At 41.9% G+C, this 22,500-nt stretch overlaps 1 protein-coding gene across 3 annotated transcripts in view; it reads left to right on the top strand.

The window, feature by feature from the left end:
- Positions 1–22,500, top strand: part of LOC128693388 (uncharacterized) — an 831,955-nt gene that overhangs the window by 22,995 nt on the left and 786,460 nt on the right. For all 3 annotated transcript variants that reach the window (XM_070097363.1, XM_070097364.1, XM_070097362.1), the window contains exon 2: positions 18,542–19,046. The gene's annotated coding sequence lies outside the window, so the exon portion shown is untranslated. The remainder of the gene's footprint in view (positions 1–18,541; positions 19,047–22,500) is intronic.

Below are 22,500 nucleotides of genomic sequence, written 5' to 3'. Positions count from 1 at the left end.
CTTTTATCTAGGCTAGTTCAACACCCGCTCTCAATACTAAATACGAGTTGAGTCGGAATCTACCTAGAGGATGTTTGCCTACAGGGTGTTCCAGGGGTCAACGCCCCCGCGGCCGGGTCCATGATCAGGCCTCGAGTCTAACGCAATATCTACATACCTGAGTTCTTTTGGCCATCTTGTCTATACGAATAATATGAAAAATACCGTGACATATGGATCCCCTATCGTGCAAAACGGTACTGAACAGCCACTAATTTGGCATAAACCAACACTCTCAGTGAAACAGAATTTATTTACTTAAAATATTGTACACAGTCTAAAAACTGATGCTTTTCAACAGATAATAATGACGGAACTAAGTGTACAACACTAATAACACCCGCCAAGAAACCATTATTTTCCAATAGATCACGACGACTGCAGTAAATGTGCTACCAAAAATAGCAGAGATATTCGTAGATTCCCTCGCCCAGTGTTCCATGTGAGTGGTGTGCCTATATATTTTCTGGTAATAAATATCTTGTTCTCTCACATGTGCAGCTATGGCTCGCTCATCTTAGCTATCCTGAGGGCTTTTCTTTACTTAAATGTATATGTGTATTTATCATTTAGTGTTGGTGTGATGGTCGTATGACTAATACTGACTCTAGGATCACACACACACACACACACACACACACACACACACATATATATATATATATATATATATATATATATATATATATATATATATATATATATATATATATATATATATATATATATACGTATATATATACGTATATATTGGTAAGATAAATACAGGTATATATACTGATATATTCTCTATCAGTTAATAACCTTCGTTATTGAAAACAATAACAGTAATTGAAACAGTCGCCCGTAATAAGCTATTCAGTAATTGTTTTTAATAATTTTAGTTTTAGAGATCAGCATTAACTCGTCGACTCAGATGTCATCTGCTGAAACATATATATACATATTTTAAATTCCATTTGTCGGCTATTAGTCAAATATAATAATTATTAGTATAATCAACTTAAGCGTTAAACCCTAAGGGTTTAACGCTGGATAAATGTAAATTAGTCGTTTAAAACAACAGCCCCAGGAGATAAACTCACTGTTAATATCATTGATACCATTGATAATGTTTCACTTGTTCTCTGTGTTGTTTTTTGCTCCTACATCATCTGGATGTCAACACTGTAATGTCCTGAGTTCTCGGACGTAGCTTCCGTGCAAAGGAATAAGGTGTTTTTCCTAATATCTCTGGATTTCCTAGATGATCCTAGTAGTTTCGTTGAAAGACCTAAACTTATCTTTACATTCCTCTTACTCCTTCATGGCTGTATTGCATATCATTGTCGCTTCTTTCTGACACACACACACATATATTATATATATATATATATATATATATATATATATATATATATATATATATATATATATATATATATATATATATATATATATATATATCTACTGAAACTCATAGCTGGTGATACATAAATCTAAGTTATGACTACATCTCTTCTGCTGAACGAAGATTATTGACGAATCGCTAATTTGTTTCTGTGAGGCTGGATGCTGGTATGCTTTTTACAGTGCAAATATATCAAGAGCATCTGGTGTCCTCTGCCCTTTTGATTGGACAGTTTGTTATGGATTAAATCAATGCTAACTCGATTATTTTCCTTTAGAATTGGCAATTATGTGCGTGATATTGCTTCTTTCTAATTTATAGCATGGCTGTGGCCTTTTTATGTTCAGAAACAAGGCTGAATGTTGCTGGGTATAACTCGCTGACTGAATGTGTTCCAGTATCCGCTTTACCAGTCTGCGACCTATCTCACCTACACACACAAAGTGTGAAAATGGACACTTGTGTACAGTTCTGGACGTTTATTAATGGAAACGTTTCGCCACGAGTGCCTATTTTTTAGTCCTCATAAGTCTACACGTGGCGAAACGTCTTCAGTAAATGTCCAGAACGGAGCATAAGTATTTTCATCCATTGTTTGTCGATATTTATCAAGGCACTTAAAACACACGTCACTGTTACAAGAAATTTTGTCACTGCCTGGTGTTTGCAACACAGTCATCATCACTCAGGCAGTAGTTGTCGTGGCCCTCAGAACAGCACCATCCCCACCTCATCCCTTCTTTGTCGTGGAGGTGCTCTCCCTCCCACCTCCAGAACTCCTGGAAGGAGAGGCACTGTTGGCCCTACGCCATTTGGAACTAAAAGACATGGCATAAGAATATTTTCTGACAGTGTTAACAGTCATAACGGTGAGCACCAACCATGGTTTCCCAATTTTTCCCACCAACGAAGATTATGAGAAAAATCATGGTAGCTATGTGCGCATGTTTACTACCGGTTCCAGTTAATGTCTAAAATTAACACAACGTTTAAAGTTACCGTAGCATATAAGTATTTAAGAAGTGCAATGAATACACAACAAGGAATAAAAGAAATTATCATACCAGCTGTCTCCCACCGAAATGCGGTATCCGTAAAAAGAGAAAGAGAAAAAAAAAACATTCACCATCACTCAGTCGCAGTCTTGCTAGAAGTACATTTACATTACAGGTCAGGTGACCCCCTATCTTCGGAATGCAGACACTGTACTCTCCGCCTCCAGGACTCAAGTCCGGCCAACCTGTTTCCCTGAATCCTTTCTTAAATATTAATTAAATTATGAAACTAAAAGCAAATTACCGACTCGACCAAAGTTGCCATCACTGACAGTATTGCTCGCTTCCAAAAAACAATTTGTTGTCAAAGATAGTTGAAGATATTTTGAGGTATTTTGGGGCTGAATTCGAATGTTGCAGTAGATTTTCCAAATTAGCTCTACTTTATGAGATATTGCATACCTACCCTCAATTAACAGGGAATTTGACCATAAGGCGTGTGTTTGAATATGTAGTGATAATTTGTATATACAGATAGTTTAAATAAAGATTAAAATTTTATTTTTGAATTATTTAATAGTAACGAAAGGAATTGTATCAACAATGATCACGTGACTATACTGTAACTTTTATTACGTTATTGTTCCAACATAAACATGTGTTCTTCATAAAGAGTTTACTTAAACAATCGCAAGGGATTTTGCTCCATTTGTAACTAGTACTCTTTGCAAAATCAAAGAAAAAATATCACAGATTTTGTAAAACAAGCTTATCTTGCTTATTTTGGAGTGACGCTTTTAGATCTTGACAAGTCTTGGGTTCCCCATATGGTTTGCAAAACCTGTGTAGAACGCTTACCACAGTGGAAAAATAGGCAAAGGAGAAGTTTAAACTTGGGAGTGCCTATGGTGGGGAGAGAACCGAAAAACCACCACGACAATTTTTATTTCTGTATGGTGAATGTGAAAGGTTTCAGTCGATACAGGAAAGACAAGTGGGAATATCTTGATTTGGAGTCAGCAAGGAGACCTGTGGCACACAGTGACGTTACCATACCAGTGTTTACAACACTGCCTGACCTTCCATTGTCAGATGTTGAAGAAAATCAGGGTTTAGGATGTAACATAGGTGATAGCAAGGGAAGTGTATATGAAATAAGCATTCCAACACTCCCAGCAGCAGTTCTCCCAAGAAGAACTCAGTGATCCGATACGTGACCTCAGTCTATCAAAGTAAACAACTGAAACTTTTAGCATCCAGACTGAAAGAAAACAATTGTCTACAACAAGAGGTTAAAATAACTTATCGGATAAGAGAGGTTGAACTCCTTCCTTACATCAGCAAAGATAAAGAACATATATACTGCAATAACATCCCTGGACTTCTTCCACTGGGACTTGAATATCGACCACGAGATTGGAGGCTGTTTATAATCACCTTCCTTTGAAGCTTGAAATATATCTTATTATACAATCGTATCCAATCTACATCTCTTCCAATTGTTCATTCAACAAAACAGTGCTGATGACCAATATAGAAGAAAATCGTACAAAAAACGTTTTCTTAGGTAGTAATTAGTGGTATCTGAATTGTCTTACTATATTAATCTGCTATTATATACAATGAAGTGCTAGTATAGTAAGTATTACATGATTTGACCTCGCCATGGTCTAAAAAATAGTTTCAATGCGAATTGTAAGTTAGCCCTGCCTGATCAATATATTTTTCACATCTTTCATGTTTTTCAGAGGGATAATAAATTGATCAAAACTAGTCAAGCAAAACCGAGGACATATTCGGAATCAGTACCATAAAACTTACCACAAAATCGGTGTAATATCATTGGCTGTAAAATGAGTGTTGACCAGTTTGTATATATAATTAGGTCGCGCAGGAGCGCAGCTTAGACAGAGCTCCACTAACCATGTCAGTTTAATATGAGATTACGAGGCACAGGATTCCTGTTCAGTTCTTACAAAAATATTAATGTTCCGTCGAGTTAACACACCACCCCAGACATCCATCCAGACCTGCCTCACACCACCCCAGACATCCATCCAGACCTGCCTCACACCACCCCAGACACCCATCCAGACCTGCCTCACACCACCCCAGACATCCATCCAGACCTGCCTCACACCGCCCCAGACATCCATCCAGACCTGTTTCACACCACACCAGACATCCTTCCAGACCTGCCTCACACCACCCCAGACATCCATCCAGACCTGCCTCACACCACCCCAGACATCCATCCAGACCTGTTTCACACCACACCAGACATCCATCCAGACCTGCCTCACACCACCCCAGACATCCATCCAGACCTGTTTCACACCACACCAGACATCCATCCAGACCTGCCTCACACCACCCCAGACATCCATCCAGACCTGTTTCACACCACCCCAGACATCCATCCAGACCTGCCTCACACCACCCCAGACATCCATCCAGACCTGCCTCACACCACCCCAGACATCCATCCAGACCTGCCTCACACCACCCTAGACATCCATCCAGACCTGCCTCACACCACACCAGACATCCATCCAGACCTGCCTCACACCACCCCAGACATCCATCCAGACCTGCCTCACACCACCCCAGACATCCATCCAGACCTGCCTCACACCACCCCAGACATCCATCCAGACCTGCCTCACACCACCCTAGACATCCATCCAGACCTGCCTCACACCACCCCAGACATCCATCCAGACCTGCCTCACACCACCCCAGACATCCATCCAGACCTGCCTCACACCATCCCAGACATCCATCCAGACCTGCCTCACACCACCCCAGACATCCATCCAGACCTGCCTCACACCACCCCAGACATCCATCCAGACCTGCCTCACACCACCCCAGACATCCATCCAGACCTGCCTCACACCACCCCAGACATCCATCCAGACCTGCCTCACACCACCCCAGACATCCATCCAGACCTGCCTCACACCGCCCTAGACATCCATCCAGTCCTGCCTCACACCACCCCAGACATCCATCCAGACCTGCCTCACACCACCCCAGACATCCATCCAGACCTGCCTCACACCACCCTAGACATCCATCCAGACCTGCCTCACACCACCCCAGACATCCATCCAGACCTGCCTCACACCACCCCAGACATCCATCCAGACCTGCCTCACACCGCCCTAGACATCCATCCAGTCCTGCCTCACACCACACCAGACATCCATCCAGACCTGCCTCACACCACCCCAGACATCCATCCAGACCTGCCTCACACCACCCTAGACATCCATCCAGACCTGCCTCACACCACCCCAGACATCCATCCAGACCTGCCTCACACCACCCCAGACATCCATCCAGACCTGCCTCACACCACCCTAGACATCCATCCAGACCTGCCTCACACCACCCCAGACATCCATCCAGACCTGCCTCACACCACCCCAGACATCCATCCAGACCTGCCTCACACCACCCTAGACATCCATCCAGACCTGCCTCACACCACCCCAGACATCCATCCAGACCTGCCTCACACCACCCTAGACATCCATCCAGACCTGCCTCACACCACCCCAGACATCCATCCAGACCTGCCTCACACCACCCCGGACATCCATCCAGACCTGCCTCACACCACCCCAGACATCCATCCAGACCTGCCTCACACCACCCCGGACATCCATTCAGACCTGCCTCACACCACCCTAGACATCCATCCAGACCTGCCTCACACCACCCCGGACATCCATCCAGACCTGCCTCACACCACCCTAGACATCCATCCAGACCTGCCTCACACCACCCCAGACATCCATCCAGACCTGCCTCACACCGCCCTAGACATCCATCCAGACCTGTATCACACCACCCCAGACATCCATCCAGACCTGTGTCACACCACCCCAGACATCCATCCAGACCTGCCTCACACCACACCAGACATCCATCCAGACCTGCCTCACACCACCCTAGACATCCATCCAGACCTGCCTCACACCACACCAGACATCCATCCAGACCTGCCTCACACCAACCCAGACATCCATCCAGACCTGCCTCACACCACCCTACATATCCATCCAGTCCTGCCTCACATCACACCAGACATCCATCCAGACCTGCCTCACGTCACACCAGACATCCATCCAGACCTGCCTCACACCACCCCAGACATCCATCCAGACCTGCCTCACACCACCCCGGACATCCATCCAGACCTGCCTCACACCACACCAGACATCCATCCAGAACTGCCTCACACCATCCCACGCATCATCCAGACCTAATTCTCATTCAAATTCAAAGCTTATTCTCTATAAGGATTACAATGCTGAGTTTACGGAATTTGGTAATTGTGTGGTTTACATGTAGTAAAGTACTAATTACCGAGGGTACCACTAGAACACCTAGCATGGCTAGGCATTTCGGGCAGACTTAGATTAATTCTTAAATTTAAAATATTACAAATTATGAGGTAAGTTTGTATTATGGCTGATTGACTAAATACTAGTTTGTGAGTTTAGCAATGTGAATGCTTTTGTTTTGGCACAGTACATAGTTTCAGTATTGGAGTATCACAGGCCAACTTATGACTAGTTAGGATTCATTATTTTAAGATCCTCAGGCATCATCTAGACGCGCCACACACCATCCCAAGCATCATCCAGACCTAATTCACATCTCCCCAAGCATCATCCAAACCTGCCACACATCCACAGTCATCATCCAGACCTGCCACACATCCCCAGTCATCATCCAGACCTGCCACACATCCCCAGTCATCATCCAGACCTGCCACACATCCCCAGTCATCATCCAGACCTACCACACATCCCCAGTCATCATCCAGACCTGCCACACATCCCCAGTCATCATCCAGACCTACCACACATCCCCAGTCATCATCCAGACCTACCACATTTGGATTGTTAATTGTCCACATATTGAAAAAATCTTACGATGATACAGTTCAGGACATTTATTAAAGAAAACGTTTCGCCAAAAATGACTTCAGCTTTAGTACAGAGATAACTAAGAAACAAGTATATATAGTGGCAGGGGTCAGTTGGAAATCCTCGAGGGTAGTAGTAGCAGTACAATTGAGGTTAAATGGGTTTGAGTTTAGAAGGAGCTATCACCATTACATTGTAACCTTTATAAAGAAATACAATGTTTGTCTTTATCATGTTACAGCGGTTTCCAGAGTGGTAATTAACCACATATTACCCATCCTAGAGACCGCTGTAACATGGTGTTGACAGGTAATTCACCAACCCAACCTATCTCACTACAATTGTATTGCTATTATCACTACTACTCCTGCTGCTACTACCACTACATCTACTACTACTGTTACTACCACTACTACTAGTAGTGTTACTACTAGTATTACCACTACTACTACTACTACCTCTGCTACTACTACTGCTATTACTACTACTGCTACTACCACCACTACTACTACTGTTACCACTACTACTACTACTACTACAACTATTCCTGGTACTACTACTACCACCACCACTACTACTGCTACTACCACTACTATTGCTACTACCACTAATACTGCTACCACTACTATGCTACTACTGCTATTACTACTACTGCTACAACCACCACTACTACTACTATTACCACTACTACTACTACTACAACTATTCCTGGTACTACTACCACCACCACTACTACTGCTACTACCACTACTATTGCTACTACTGCTACCACCACTACTATTATTGCTACTACTATTACTACCACTACTACTGCTACTACCACTACTACTGCTACTACCACCAGTACTTCTACTACTATTGCTACTACCACTACTATTGCTACTACCACTACTGTTGCTACTACTACTACCCACACAACTTCCCACCTGATCCCTGCCACTGTATATACTCGCTTCTTAGCTCTGTATTAAGACAGCAGTTTACATAAGTGTCTCTGTCCACATTTTGCGTCATTAATTCAAAATACATCCCATCGCATTTAGTAACCTTCTTAACTCCATTATTACCATCTCTCCAACACTCATCACTCCATCAGCCACTCACTCAATCAGCCACTCACTCCATCACCCACTCACTCCATCACCCACTCACTCCATCACCCACTCACTCCATCACCCACTCACTCCATCACCCACTCACTCCATCACCCACTCCATCACTCACTCATTCCATCAGCACTCCATCACCCACCCACTCACTCCATCACCACTGACTCCATCACACCTCACTCCATCACCACTCTCTCCATCAACACTCCATCACCCACTCACTCCATCACCACTGACTCCATCACACCTCACTCCATCGCCACTCTCTCCATCAATACTCCATCACTCACTTCATCACCCACTCACTCCATCACAACTCCATCCCCTCTCTCTCCATCACCACTCTCTCCATCAACACTCCATCACTCACTCCATCACCACTCTATCCATCACCCACTCACTCCATCACCATTCACTCCATCACCCACTCACTCCATCACAACTCCATCCCCTCTCTCTCCATCACCACTCTCTCCATCAACACTCCATCACTCACTCCATCACCACTCTATCCATCACCCACTCACTCCATCACCATTCACTCCATCACCCACTCACTCCATCACAACTCCATCCCCTCTCTCTCCATCACCACTCTCTCCATCAACACTCCATCACTCACTCCATCACCACTCTATCCATCACCCACTCACTCCATCACCATTCACTCCATTACCCACTCACTCCACTCACTCCATCACCCCTCACACCATCACTCACTCACTCCATCACCCACTCCATCACCCACTCACTCCATTACCCACTCACTCCACTCACTCCCTCACCCCCTCACACCAACACCCACTCCCTCCATCACCCACTCCATCACCCCTCTCACCATCACCACTCACTCCATCACCCACTCCATCACCCCTCACACCATCACCCCTCACTCCATTACCCACTCCATCACCCACTCACTCCATAACCCCTCAATCCATCACCCCTTACGCCATCACTACTCCATCAACTTCCGTCCTCGCTTCCCCTCTCCCCTTGATCTGCTTCAGAGGCGGAGAGGGAGAGGGAGAGGGAGAGAGAAGAAAGAGACAGACAGACAGGAGACTGGAGAGTAGGAATGTTTGTGCTCTGCTGTCAGAATAACAGATTTAGGAGTCCGTCCGTCCATCGTCCGTCTGTTCGTCGTCCGTCCATCCGTTTGTACTCCCTCCCATTTCTCTCTCTCTCTCTCTCTCTCTCTCTCTCTCTCTCTCTCTCTCTCTCTCTCTCTCTCTCTCTCTCTCTCTCTCTCTCTCTCTCTCGCTCCTTAACACAGGGTTTCACAAGGTTAGGGTAAGGATTCCTAACTTTACTGACAAACTAAGAGCTGTTGTTTGTCTGTCTGTCTTTCTATATGTCTGTCTTTCTATCTGTCTGTCTGTTTCTCTCTCATTCTCACTCACTCTCTCGAAAGTAGTAGTAATGTGAGTTCTTTATGTATTTTATAAGTCTACCTACCTAGCATAGGTCTACTGGCCTATGCTAGGTAGGGTCTTCTCAAGCCTAAGCCTTCTCATTCTTAGAAACACCAGAAGAATATTGAGCAAATTAAGTTCAGGAATAGCGTGAGGTCAAGATCTTATATCTTCAGGGACCTAATTATTCCGATGTTTATTTCTTGTTGCAATAAGAATCTACAAATAAATAAACGGTCTCTGATAAATTAACCTTTTTTTTGAGATGAAACTACATTGATCTTGTTGACGACTGCCCGTCTGGTTGTATATTAGCAGTCCAAGAAGTTAGGGTAGGAGGTGGAGTCTGGGTGAATTCTCTTCTGCAGCTAAAAACTAAAATGAAAGATATAACCAGTTAAAAAAACAAGATTCTCATCGTACGGACAGTTATCTGGTCCAGAGGAAGGAAAAGGGGGACGGTCCAAGAGAGTGGTGCATACTCGAGGAGAACATAAACAAGCTCAGTCTACTGAGTTTTACGGTCACTGGTGTTCAGCAGAGTTATGGCTCTGGCTAAGGACACTTGTGTAAAGTTCCTGAACATGTATTAGAGGAAATATATCGCCTCGAGATGTTTCGTTAGTCCCAGTCATAAGTTATGACTGAAGAAGCCAGTCATGGCGAAACGTGCCTTGTAATGTTATAAACCGTACATGAGTGTCCTTAGAAACAGTTTGTCGGTATTACCATACCATAGTTGGTATCAGTTTACTATAGTATCACTATACCATAGTTGATACCACCATACCATAGTTGGTATCACTATAACATAGTTGGTATCACTATACCATAGTTGATACCAACATACCATAGTTGGTATCACTATAACATAGTTGGTATCACTATACCATAGTTGATATCAGTATACCATAGTTGATACCACCATACAATAGTTGGTATCACTATACCATAGTTGATATCACTATGCCATAGTTGGTACTACCATCCCATAGTTGGTACTACCATACCGTAGCTACCACCATGCCATAGTTGGTATCACCATAACATTGTTCGTACCACCATACAATAGTTGGCACTACCATACAATAGTTGGCACAACCATACCATAGTTGGCACCACCATACCACAGGTGGTATCACTATACTATAATTGGTACCACCGTATTATAGTGGGTGCCACCATATTATAGTTGGTACCACCATACCATAGATGGTACCACCTATGGTATGGTGGTACTACCATATCATAGTGGTACCACCAAACCAGAGTACTACCCTCCCATAGTTGGTACTACCATGCCATAGTTACCACCATACCATTGTCGGCACTACAATAAGTAGTGTCAACTGTGGTACAGTATTGCAGTTGAATAGTACAAAGAGCCGACCAGTTGATAAATTAGACACATGTGCAACTCTTGGGTATCTTTATTGAGGAAACGTTTCGCCACACAGTGGCTTCATCAGTCCATACGAAGGAGAAATGTGAAGAACAGGAGGAGAATGAGGTAATCAGTCCCTCAACCTTGAGTCGATGTGGTCAGTCCATCAAAGATTGATGGACTGACCACAGAGTTGCACATGTGTCTGATTTATCAATGTGGTACAGTAGTTGGCACTACCATAACATTGTTGGTACCACCTTACCTTAATTGTATCACCATAACATTGTTGGTACCACCTTACCTTAATTGTATCACCATAACATTGTTGGTACCAACATACCATAGGTGATACCACCATATCATAGGTGATACCACCATACTATAGATGATACCACCATACCATAGGTGATACCACCATACTATAGATGGTACCACCATATCATAGGTGATACCATCATACCATAGGTGATACCACCATACTATAGGTGGTACCACCATACTATAGGCGGTACCACCATACTATAGGTGGTACTACCATACTTAGGTGGTATCACCATTCTATACTTACCACTATACCACAGTTACCACCATACCATGGTTGTCATCATATTGTAGTTACTACCATACCATTGTCTTTATCACCATTTTCATCAGAGTTTATCTTGCCATGGGACCATCGCAAGCTGTCATGTCATACTTATAAATTCATGGGAGGTGCTAAACCCGCTGGGGTCGTACAATTCCTGGGAATTAGAGTTATGAATAATCAGATTTATGTGGCCCGGTGGTCTGGTGGCTAAAGCTCCCGCTTCACACACGGAGGGCCCGGGTTCGATTCCCGGCGGGTGGAAATTCCGACACGTTTCGTTACACCTATTGTCCTGTTCACCTAGCAGCAAATAGGTACCTGGATGTTAGTCGACTGGTGTGGGTCGCATCCTGGGGGACAAGATTAAGGACCCCAATGGAAATAAGTTAGACAGTCCTCGATGACGCACTGACTTTCTTGGGTTATCCTGGGTGGCTAACCCTCCGGGGTTAAAAATCCGAACAAAATCTTATCTTATCTTATCTTATCCCGTGAAAGGAAAGATAAGTCTAATTTCTCCAGATAAATTCTGTTCAGAGTGTTGAAAGTTTATCCCGAGTGTGATTTTTCACTGATGGATCTCTCTCCAGTCAGTACCAAGAGACTCTCGACAGCATCATTGCACACCTCTCTTGCAACTTGTCTTCACTAAAAAATTGCATGGTGATACGGGCAAGATGTGACAAAAGACACATGTTTGCCATTCGTGGCGAAATGTTTCCTGTAAAAAATGTCCTGAATTGTACATGTGTTTTTCTCCACATCTTGTCTTCACTATGTTAGGTAAGGTTTGTCAGGTAACGGGACATGTGTTTCTTGATGCAGGTGTTAGTCATATGAGGACCCGCCGCTGGAGCTTTCGATCATTTTACCGAGGCCTTTCGCTAGTTTACCGGTCCACGCCTTTAAAAATTAGGGTTGTATGTTGTCTTCAATTGTACGGGTAGATATGACAGATGTTCAATGGTTAGGGTCCAGTGCGGTCGCCATATACTCGTTTGCGTAAGGAAAGGTTACAGCGTAGCTGAATGCTCTGGCATGGGGCAGGATAGAAGTTCAGGAATGAAGGGAAGGTAGTCCCTGAAGCTGAACTAAAGTACTAGAAACCTAAGAACCTCACTGTATTACGCCGGTGAAGCTGGTCTTCGAAGCAGACCTACCTACCAGACCAAGTAAGGTTCTCCGTGGTTGAGGGCGGTCCTTGAAGCAGACCTAATATAGCACGAGACCAAATGAGTTTTCCCTGTGGTACTCTGGTAAGGTGATCCTTGAAGGTGATCTACCATAACCAGACACCAAGTCAGCTTCCCTGTGGTACGCTGCTAAAGTTAAGAACCTTCAGGCAACGCCGTTGTCACAGAAGGAACTCTGTCCCGAAAGTAGTCGCTGAGGAAGAGAATGGAGGTGGATAACATCAAACTCACACTACCGTGGCTCAGACAATTAACCAACCCACAAACTGGAAATCAAACTTGTAAGACATTTCAGTCTCTCCTGGACCATTATCAAGTCGTGAGTAATAATATGAAATAACGGAGCAAAACGTCGTGAACGTTCTGCGAGAAATCTCTGTTATTCCCGGTCCAGCTGGACTATTTCCGAAACTGCATTTTCGATTAAATGTATGAAATTATTGTTTGCGATATCCTGGCGATGATAGGCAGCAGTATACTGCATATTAACGGGGACGCGCTGAACCCTTAGGAATCATACAGCGTTTGGTGAATGGAAGATAAGAGGGTGTGAGACGAGGAAGAGGAGGGACCGGCCGCCGAAATCCCGACTTCCCCCTTCCCTTGAAGAGATGACTGTGAGCGCTGACACTGTTGTTGTAATTGTTGGTGGTGATCAAGGCTCAGAGTGACCTTTGTTGTTGATGGTGGTGGCCAGGGTTCAGAAAGACCTTTATTATTATTGGTGATGGCCAGGGTTCAGAATAACCTTTGTTGTTTTTGGTGGTGTAACCAGGGTTCACAGTGGCTTATGGTATTGTTGTTGGTGGTGGCCAGGGTTCACAGTGACCTTTGTTATTGTTGCTAGTGGTGGCCAGGGCTTCCAGTGACCTTTGTTAATGTTGTTAGTTTTGGCGAGGGCTCGCAGTGACCCATGTCATTGTTGTTGGTGGTGGCGAGGGCTCGCAGTGACCTTTGGAAACTTTGGAAAAACATTTACCAGCTGTCACAAAGGGCACCATTTACCCTGTGTTAAGCAAGAGTAGGCGTAGTTGAATGACAGCTGCGCAGGCGTGTCAAAATCTCAATCTCAATCTCTCTCTCTCTCTCTCTCTCTCTCCCTCTCTCTCTCTCTCTCTCTCTCTCTCTCTCTCTCTCTCTCTCTCTCTCTTCCTCCCTCCCTCCTCAACAGATGCAACTTTGAGATAATGCTAGTCTACCCTTTCTCTCCTAATTCTCTCTCTCCCTCTCTCTTCATTTTTTCCCCTCTCGTTCTCTCTCTTTCTTCCCCTCAGTTTCTCAATTTCTCCAACACAGATGTGTCTGAGAGATAAATCCAGCGCCTTCTTAAGCTTCACCACCATCATCTTCTTTTTTTTCTTCATTTTTTCCTCTTCTCCTCCTCCTCCTTTCGATTTCCTATTAATTCCTCTTCCTCTCCTCTTTCTCTTCTCCAGCAGTTCAGACACATTATATTCCACAGCCTGGAAGAAATACTTGGAATTATCATCCATTCTCTTCCTTTTTATTCTCTTCTATTTCTCTTCTTATGCTATTATCTCCTTTCTTCCTTCTCTGTTTATCGTTTGTTTGTTTTATTTTTCTTTCTCCATTTTCTCTGGAATCTTTATTTTCTCCTTCGTAGTTTTCTTCTCCTGCTTCTTCTTTTTTTCTTTCTCTTATTCATCATCGCCTTCGTCTTCTTCGTCTCTCTCGTCTTCTTCCTCTTCATCTTGGCTTCCTATGTCTTCTTTATCTTCATCTCTTTCGTCTTCTTCCTCTTCCTCTTCATCTTCGTTTTCTTCTTTATCTTCTTATTCTTATTCTGTTATGAATGTTTTCTCTCTTATTAACGGCAAAAATATTTGTCAGTACTTTTTTTTTCACTCGCACTGTAGAAAGACGCAAAAGAGGAAACATCTTCACCATCTTTCCGTCAACAGCTGTCTTGGCACTGTAGTTCAAATGACACCTGAGAAATGGCACTGTGCATTATATCTCTTCTCTCTCTCATTTTTCTTCTCTTCTCTTTCATCTTCCTTCTTTTCCTCTCTCTCCTCTTCCTTCTCTTCTTCCCTCTCCTCTTCCTTCTCTTCCTCTCTCTCCTCTTCCTTCTCTTCTTCCCTCTTTTCTTCCTTCTCTTCTTCCCTCTCCTCTTCCTTCTCTTCCTCTCTCTCCTCTTCCTTCTCTTCTTCCCTCTCTTCTTCCTTCTCTTCTTTCCTCTCCTCTTCCTTTTCTTCACTGTGTCTTCTTTCCTCCTGTTGTGCTCCTAGTATCTTCTTTCTCCTCTTTTTGATCCTTGTGCTCCTATGGCTCCCTTTCTTCCTTTTCTCTGATCCTCCTCCTCCTCCTATTCCTCCTTATACTACTCTTCGTGATCCTTCTCATCCTGGTCCTGTTCCTCTTGTTTTTCCTCTTCCTCTTCTTTATCCTCCTCCTCCTACCGCTCTCATAACACAATTTTCCTGACGATTTTCTCTCCAATCTCCCCTTCATTTCTCTCTCTCTTTGTCTCTCTCTCTCCTTTTTTTTTTTTTTTTTTTTACACAGGGTTAGACAAGGTTAAGGATCCCTAGCTTTACTGACAAGCTATTTACAAGTTAAGGATTCCTAACTTTATTGACAAGCTAAGAGCTGTTACCTACATCAGCTCACTTGAAAGCATTTTTATTGTTATGAGACATACAAGTAGGGAACAGGATGAAGTTGGAGCCATCTGTGGGCCAGCATTTTCATCTGATCAACTGACTTTATCTCGTTGACATCATTATGCTGTACGAATGTGTTCCATACTCGAGTCATCCTGGGTATATATGATCTCAGATGAAGTGATGTTCTGGAGAAGGGTACAGCCAGAGTGAAGTTGCTGCTTTCTGCCCGTCTTGTGGTATAGAAACTTGCTTCACGCTCTCTCTCTCGTTCTCTCTCTCTCTCTCGCTCTCTCTCGCACTCACTTCACGCCTTGCTCCTCTTTTACCAATTGCTACGCCTCGTTACCCTTCTTTCCTCTCTCTCTTTTCCCTCTGTCTCCTCTCTCTTTCTCTCTCTCTCTCTCTCTCTCTCTCTCTCTCTCTCTCTCTCTCTCTCTCTCTCTCTCTCTCTCTCTTAAAGATTAGAGATTTTTCAATTTGGTGGCCAGACATGAACGATGAATGAACCAGCCGGGTTGGGTTAGCGAGGAGACCGCGATCTCCTATCTCGCGTTGACCGCGATCTCCTATCTAGCGTTGACCGCGATCTCCTATCTCGCGCTGACCGTAGATCTATCTGGCGTTGAGCCCAGACAAAACACTGAAATTAACAAATGCATTTAAGTACATGGGAGTGCACTTTAGTACATGGGAGTGACCCTTAGTACATGAAAGCATACTTACACTGGAGTACACTTAAATACTTGGGAGTACACTTTAGTACATGGGAGTACACTTCAGTACACTGGAGTACACTTAAATGCATGGGAGTACACTTTAGTACACGGGAATATACTTTAGTACACGGGAGAACACTTTAGTACATGGTTGTACACTTTGGTTCATAGGAGTACACTTTAGTAAATGGGAGTACACTTTAGTACACGGGAGTACACTTTAGCACACGGGAGTACACTTTAGTACACCGGAGTACACTTTAGTACACTGAGTACACTTTAGTGCATAGGAGTACACTTTAGTACACGGGAGTACACTTTAGTACACGGGAGTTCACTTTAGTACACGCAAACACACTTTTCTACATGGGAGTACATCTGTGAGAATAGTAATGTTCTTACATCTAAAAGTGTGATATTTTGAACATCTCTGAACAACGTGAAACCTTATATTTTGAACATTTTTGAACACTGGTAAGTTCTTGAGGGTCGGCTGTGAACTTCCTTATTGAACAAGTATTTGCGAGTGCAAGAAATTTAAAAGTGAACACTTTTGAACTCATAGGGGAATAGAGAATGAACTCTTTTGAACACGGAGTGAACACCTGCTGGCACTGAGAACAATGGAGAACTCTAATGAACACTATTGAACTTTGATAAATACAAACAGATTGATGCTGGATAACATAGAGAACATTTTTTGTGAACTTTTATGAACTCTGGAGGTGAACAACGTATGAACACTTGTTAGAAAAAAAACGGTGAACATTGTTGAACTCTGATGAACATTTTCTTTACTGAAATTTTGTGATATGTAAAACTCCGCAATTATCCGTTGAACACAATGATAATGAACATAGGCCATGTATGGTGAACAATGGTGGTAACACTAGTGAACAGGGAGTTACTGAACATATTGTGAACAATGATCAACTTTTCCAGAGAGGCTGTGAACACTAATGAACAAGGTGGGAATTTTGAAGGAATTTTGAACTATGTTCAAAGCAAGTATTTTTTTTTTCTCTTTTCTATATTTTTTTATAAATAAAAAAATGTAGAATGAGCTTTTAATTGTGACGACGTTTCGCTCGTTGAAGAGCTCCATTAAGTTGTTCTTTCGCTTCGTTTCGAGCTCTATTGTGTTTCGCTCTGTGTAGATTATTATTATCAAAAAGAAGCGCTAAACCACAAGGGCTGTACAGCGCTGCGCTCTGTGTAGAGTTTTGCCAAATTCTTACGCTCTGTGTAGAGCTTTATCAAACTGTATATCGCTCTGTGTAGAGCTTTACCAAATTCTTTCGCTCTGTGTAGAGCTTTATCAAACTGTATATCGCTCTGTGTAGAGCTTTACCAAATTCTTTCGCTCTGTGTAGAGCTTTATCAAACTGTATATCGCTCTGTGTAGAGCTTTACCAAATTCTTACGCTCTGCGTAGAGCTTTATCAAATTGTATATCGCTCTGTGTAGAGCTTTACCAAATTCTTTCGCTCTGTGTAGAGCTTTATCAAATTGTATATCGCTCTGTGTAGAGCTTTACCAAATTCTTTCGCTCTGTGTAGAGCTTTATCAAACTGTATATCGCTCTGTGTAGAGCTTTACCAAATTCTTTCGCTATGTGTAGAGCTTTATCAAACTGTATATCGCTCTGTGTAGAGCTTTACCAAATTCTTTCGCTCTGTGTAGAGCTTTATCAAACTGTATATCGCTCTGTGTAGAGCTTTACCAAATTGTGTTTCTCACTGTGTGGAGCTTCATCAAATTGTGTTTCGCTCCGTGTAGAGCTTTATCAAATTTCACTGTGTAGATAAGGCTCTGCAAAGAGCGTTGCCTAACATAATAAAGCTCTATAGAAAGCGTAGAACATCTTAACAAAACTCTACACAACGTGAGACATAATTTAACAAAGCTCTACATAGAGCGAAGCATGATAAAGGTCTTAACAGAAGGTAGAGTAACTTGATAAAGCTTTATATGAAGCTCTACATAGAGCGAAACGTCGTCCCATATACAAGACTTTCTCAGCCTTTAAGACTTGTTTACTTCAAGTCTTAAGTCTCTTCACTGTAGCCAACAGAAGTATTTTATTCACCAGAATTTATTCCAGTAAAACAACGGATTTTCTCTATTTTTTTCAGAAAGTTTATTTTGTAATTGATACTCCTCGTTGAACGTTGTTTTGAACTGATATGGAACGCGAGTTGAAAGCTGCGTTGAACGCCGGAACGTTTTTACAAAGTGAACGTGGAATTCCTCTCTAATCTGTTTCATTCAGAGTGAACAGAGGCAACAGTCTGTGTACGGGGGGGGGGGGAAGTGGGGGAGTTGTTCCATAGAAAATCTTTGTGTGGTGAAAACACAGAAGCCTCTACAGGGAAGTGAATTGCGTAGGTCTGTGTAAAGTGTTGGCAAAAAGGTGGACAGAAATTGCGTAGAGGGTGTTGAAAAATAGAAGTCTGTACGGGGAATTTACGCACACACACACACACATACAGGCGTCTGTGTAAGTGAAGTGGAAAGCACAAACAAGTATGTGGTGCTGAGTGTTAGAACCCGGACGTCTGTGTAAGGAAGTTCACAGATATTATGTAGAACTGTCTTGGCAAGATGTGTTTACCTGACATTCACAGACAAATATTACAGGTGAGTACCCTCATAAAAACAAATATATTATATATATATATATATATATATATATATATATATATATATATATATATATATATATATATATATATATATATATATTAAAACGTTGTTAATGTTAATTATTTTTAATTCTGATTACTATTAATGGAAATTAATTACGTATTGATTTTTCCCCCTCATGTAAAAAAATGAACTCTGGCATTTCTTACATTGCAATAAAAATCATTCTTACTTTGGGAAAAAAATACATACCTGCTCTTCCATCTGAATAAAAAAAAATTGGATCTTTCTCTGTTCTGGGAAATATTAATATTATCTGGTCACTTATATCCTTCAGACTAGAAAAAAAATGATTCTTGCAGTCTTCCCCCTGGGAAAAAATAATAATTTCTGACTACATACAGCCTATTAAAAGAAAAAATTACTTGCAGTCGTCCCCATTTTGGGAAAAAATTACTACCAACCTTGTGTTTCCTTGAAAAAAAAATATAAATATATCATGACTTTGCCTTTGCCGGTTCAAAAATAATTGCACTATATATATCCTCCACACACTCACAAACATTTTCCCAAGCTACTGTAATTACGGAGGAAATATACTGCGCCGGCTCCCCTTCCTACCTACCTAGTTACACTTAAATAAATAAAACGTTTCCATAGTTTCGACTGGCGCTTTCAAATATTTCCATGAGAACGGAAACTGTGGGGTAGATGTGCCGACGCTTGTCTAGGATAATTATTGCCATCACTGATGTTGTGCTTACCAGGACTCCTCACCTCTCTCTCTCTCTCTCTCTCTCTCTCTCTCTGGGCTATTAACACTTGCGTCTTAAGCCTCTTACTACCATTGTTGTTGTTGTTAATTATTATTGTTATTGTTAGTTATTATTGTTATTGTTAGTTATTATTGTTATTGTTAGTTATTATTTTTATTGTTAGTTATTATTGTTATTGTTAGTTATTATTGTTATTGTTAGTTATTATTGTTATTGTTAGTTATTATTGTTATTGTTAGTTATTATTGTTATTGTTAGTTATTATTGTTATTGTAATTATTATTGTTGTTGTTGTTGGACATTTTATCATGAATTATTATTAGTTAATAATAATTCATGATAAAATAAATATTTTATTAGTTATATCATAAATTCTTTTATTTTTTATATTACAATTATTTTTTTGCTTCCCTTTCATTATTTTATAAAAATCCTATATCGTATTATTTTTATTATTATTAGCTAAAGGAGGAGGCAGTTAAGGTAAGATATAAAAAACTATCGGAAGAAAGATGGGCTAGTTGGGGTATAGGTAATGAAGTTTGAAGAGGTATGGGGTAGCTTTAAGAAAGTAGTTCAGTAGAAGTTTGTGGTTACAGGAAAGTGGGTGCGGGAGGGAAGAAGAGCGATTGGTGGAATGATGAGGTAAAGAGAGTAGTAAGAGAGATAAAGTTTGGATATGAGAGGTTTTTACAAACTAGAAGTGATGCAAGGTTGGAGAAGTACATGGAGAGAATAAGAGAGGTTAAGAGAGTGATGAATGACTGTAAAAGAAGAGCAAATGAGAGAGTGGGTGAGATGCTATTAACAAATCTTGCTGAGAATAAGAAAAAGTTTTGGAGTGAGATTATTAAGTTGAGAAAGCCTAGGTAAGGAATGGATTTGACAGTTAAAATTAGGAGAGTAGATTTAATTGATGGAAAATTGGAGGTATCAGAAAGATGGAGGGTATATTTTTAGGAACTGTTAAAAGTTGATGAAGATAGAGAAGCTGTGATTTCGTGCATTGGGCAGGGAGGTGTAACATCTTGTAAGAGTTAGGAAGAGCCAATTGAGTGTTCGGAAAGTGCCTGAGGCAGTGGGTAGAATAAAAGGGGGTAAAGCAGCTGGGATTGATGGCATAAGGAAAGAAACGTTAAAAGCAGGTGGAGATATAGTTTTTGGAATGATTGGTGCTTTTATTTAATAGATGTATGAAAGAAGGGACTGTACCTAGGGATTAGAAGAGAGCATGCATAGTTCATTTGTATAAAGGTAAAGGGGACAAAAGAGAGTGTAAAAATTATACGGGAATATGCCTATTGAGTGTACCTGGTAAAGTGTATGGTAGATTTATTAACGACAGAATTAAGAGTAAGATGAAGAGCAGGATAGCAGATGAACAAAGAGGCTTCAGGAAAGGTAGTGGTTGTGTAGACCAAGTGTTCACAGTGAAATATATAGGTGAACAGTATTTAGATAAGATTAGAGAGGTTTTCGTTGCATTTATGGATTTGGAAAAGGCATATGATAGGGTGGATAGGAGAGCAATTTGGCAAATGTTGCAAGTATATGGAATAGGCAGCCAGTTACTAAATGCTGTAAAGAGTTTTTATGAGGATAGTCAGGCTCAGGTTAGAGTATGTAGGAGAGAGGGAGATTATTTCCCAGTGAAAGTAGGCCTTAGACACGCATGAATGATGTCACAATGGTTATTCAATATATTTATGGATGGGGTTGTAAGAGAAGTGAATGCTCAGGTATTGACAAGAAGTATGGGATTAAGAGATAAAAAATCTTACAAAAAGTTGGAGTTGTCACAGATGCTTTTTTCCTGATGATACTGTGCTTTTGGGAGATTCTGAAGAGTAGTTTCAGAGGTTGATGAACGAGTTTGGAAGGGTATGTAACAAGGAAATTAAAAGTGAATGTAAGAAAGAGCAAGGTGATGAGGATAACAAAAAAAAAATTAGATAATGAAAAATTGGATATAAGATTGGAAGGAGATAGTATGGAGGAAGTGAATGTATTCATTTATTTGAGAGTGGATTTGTCAGCAGATGGGACTATGAAAGACGAGGCGAATCATAAAACTGATGAGGGGAAAAAGGTAATTGGTGCACTGATGACTCTGTGGAGACAGAACGTTATCCATGGAAGCAAAGAGGGGAATGTATGAGAGTATAGTTATAACATCGCTTTTATATAGGTGTAAAGCATGCGTGATCTGTGTTGCATTAAGAAGGCTGGAGGCAGTGGAGATGTCGAGTCTGACGACAGTTTGGTGTGAATATAATGCAGAGACTCAGTAGCTTGGAGATTAGGAGGAGGTGTGGGGTTTCTAAAAGTATTATTCAGAGAGCTGAGGAGGGGTTGTTGAGGTGGTTTGACATTTAGAAAGGATGGAACGAAATATAATGACATTGAGGACATATAAATCTGCGGTGGAAGGAAGGCGGGGTATGGGTCGTCGTAGGAAAGGTTGAAGGGAGAGGGGTAAGGAAGGCTTTGTGTGCGAGGGGCTTGGACTTCCAGCAAGCGTGCATAAGTGCGTTAGGAGCGAGTGGAGACTGTTTGTTTTTATGACTTGACGTGGTGTTGGAGTGTAAACTAAGTAACATTTATGAAGGGATTCAGGGAAACCGGCAAGCCGGACTTGAGTCCTGGAGGTGGGAAATACAGTGTCTGCACAC

Source organism: Cherax quadricarinatus, chromosome 57 (genome assembly GCF_038502225.1).
Source record: "Cherax quadricarinatus isolate ZL_2023a chromosome 57, ASM3850222v1, whole genome shotgun sequence".
Classification (NCBI taxonomy): Eukaryota; Metazoa; Arthropoda; class Malacostraca; order Decapoda; family Parastacidae; genus Cherax; species Cherax quadricarinatus.
This window is presented reverse-complemented; position numbering and strand designations above follow the sequence as displayed.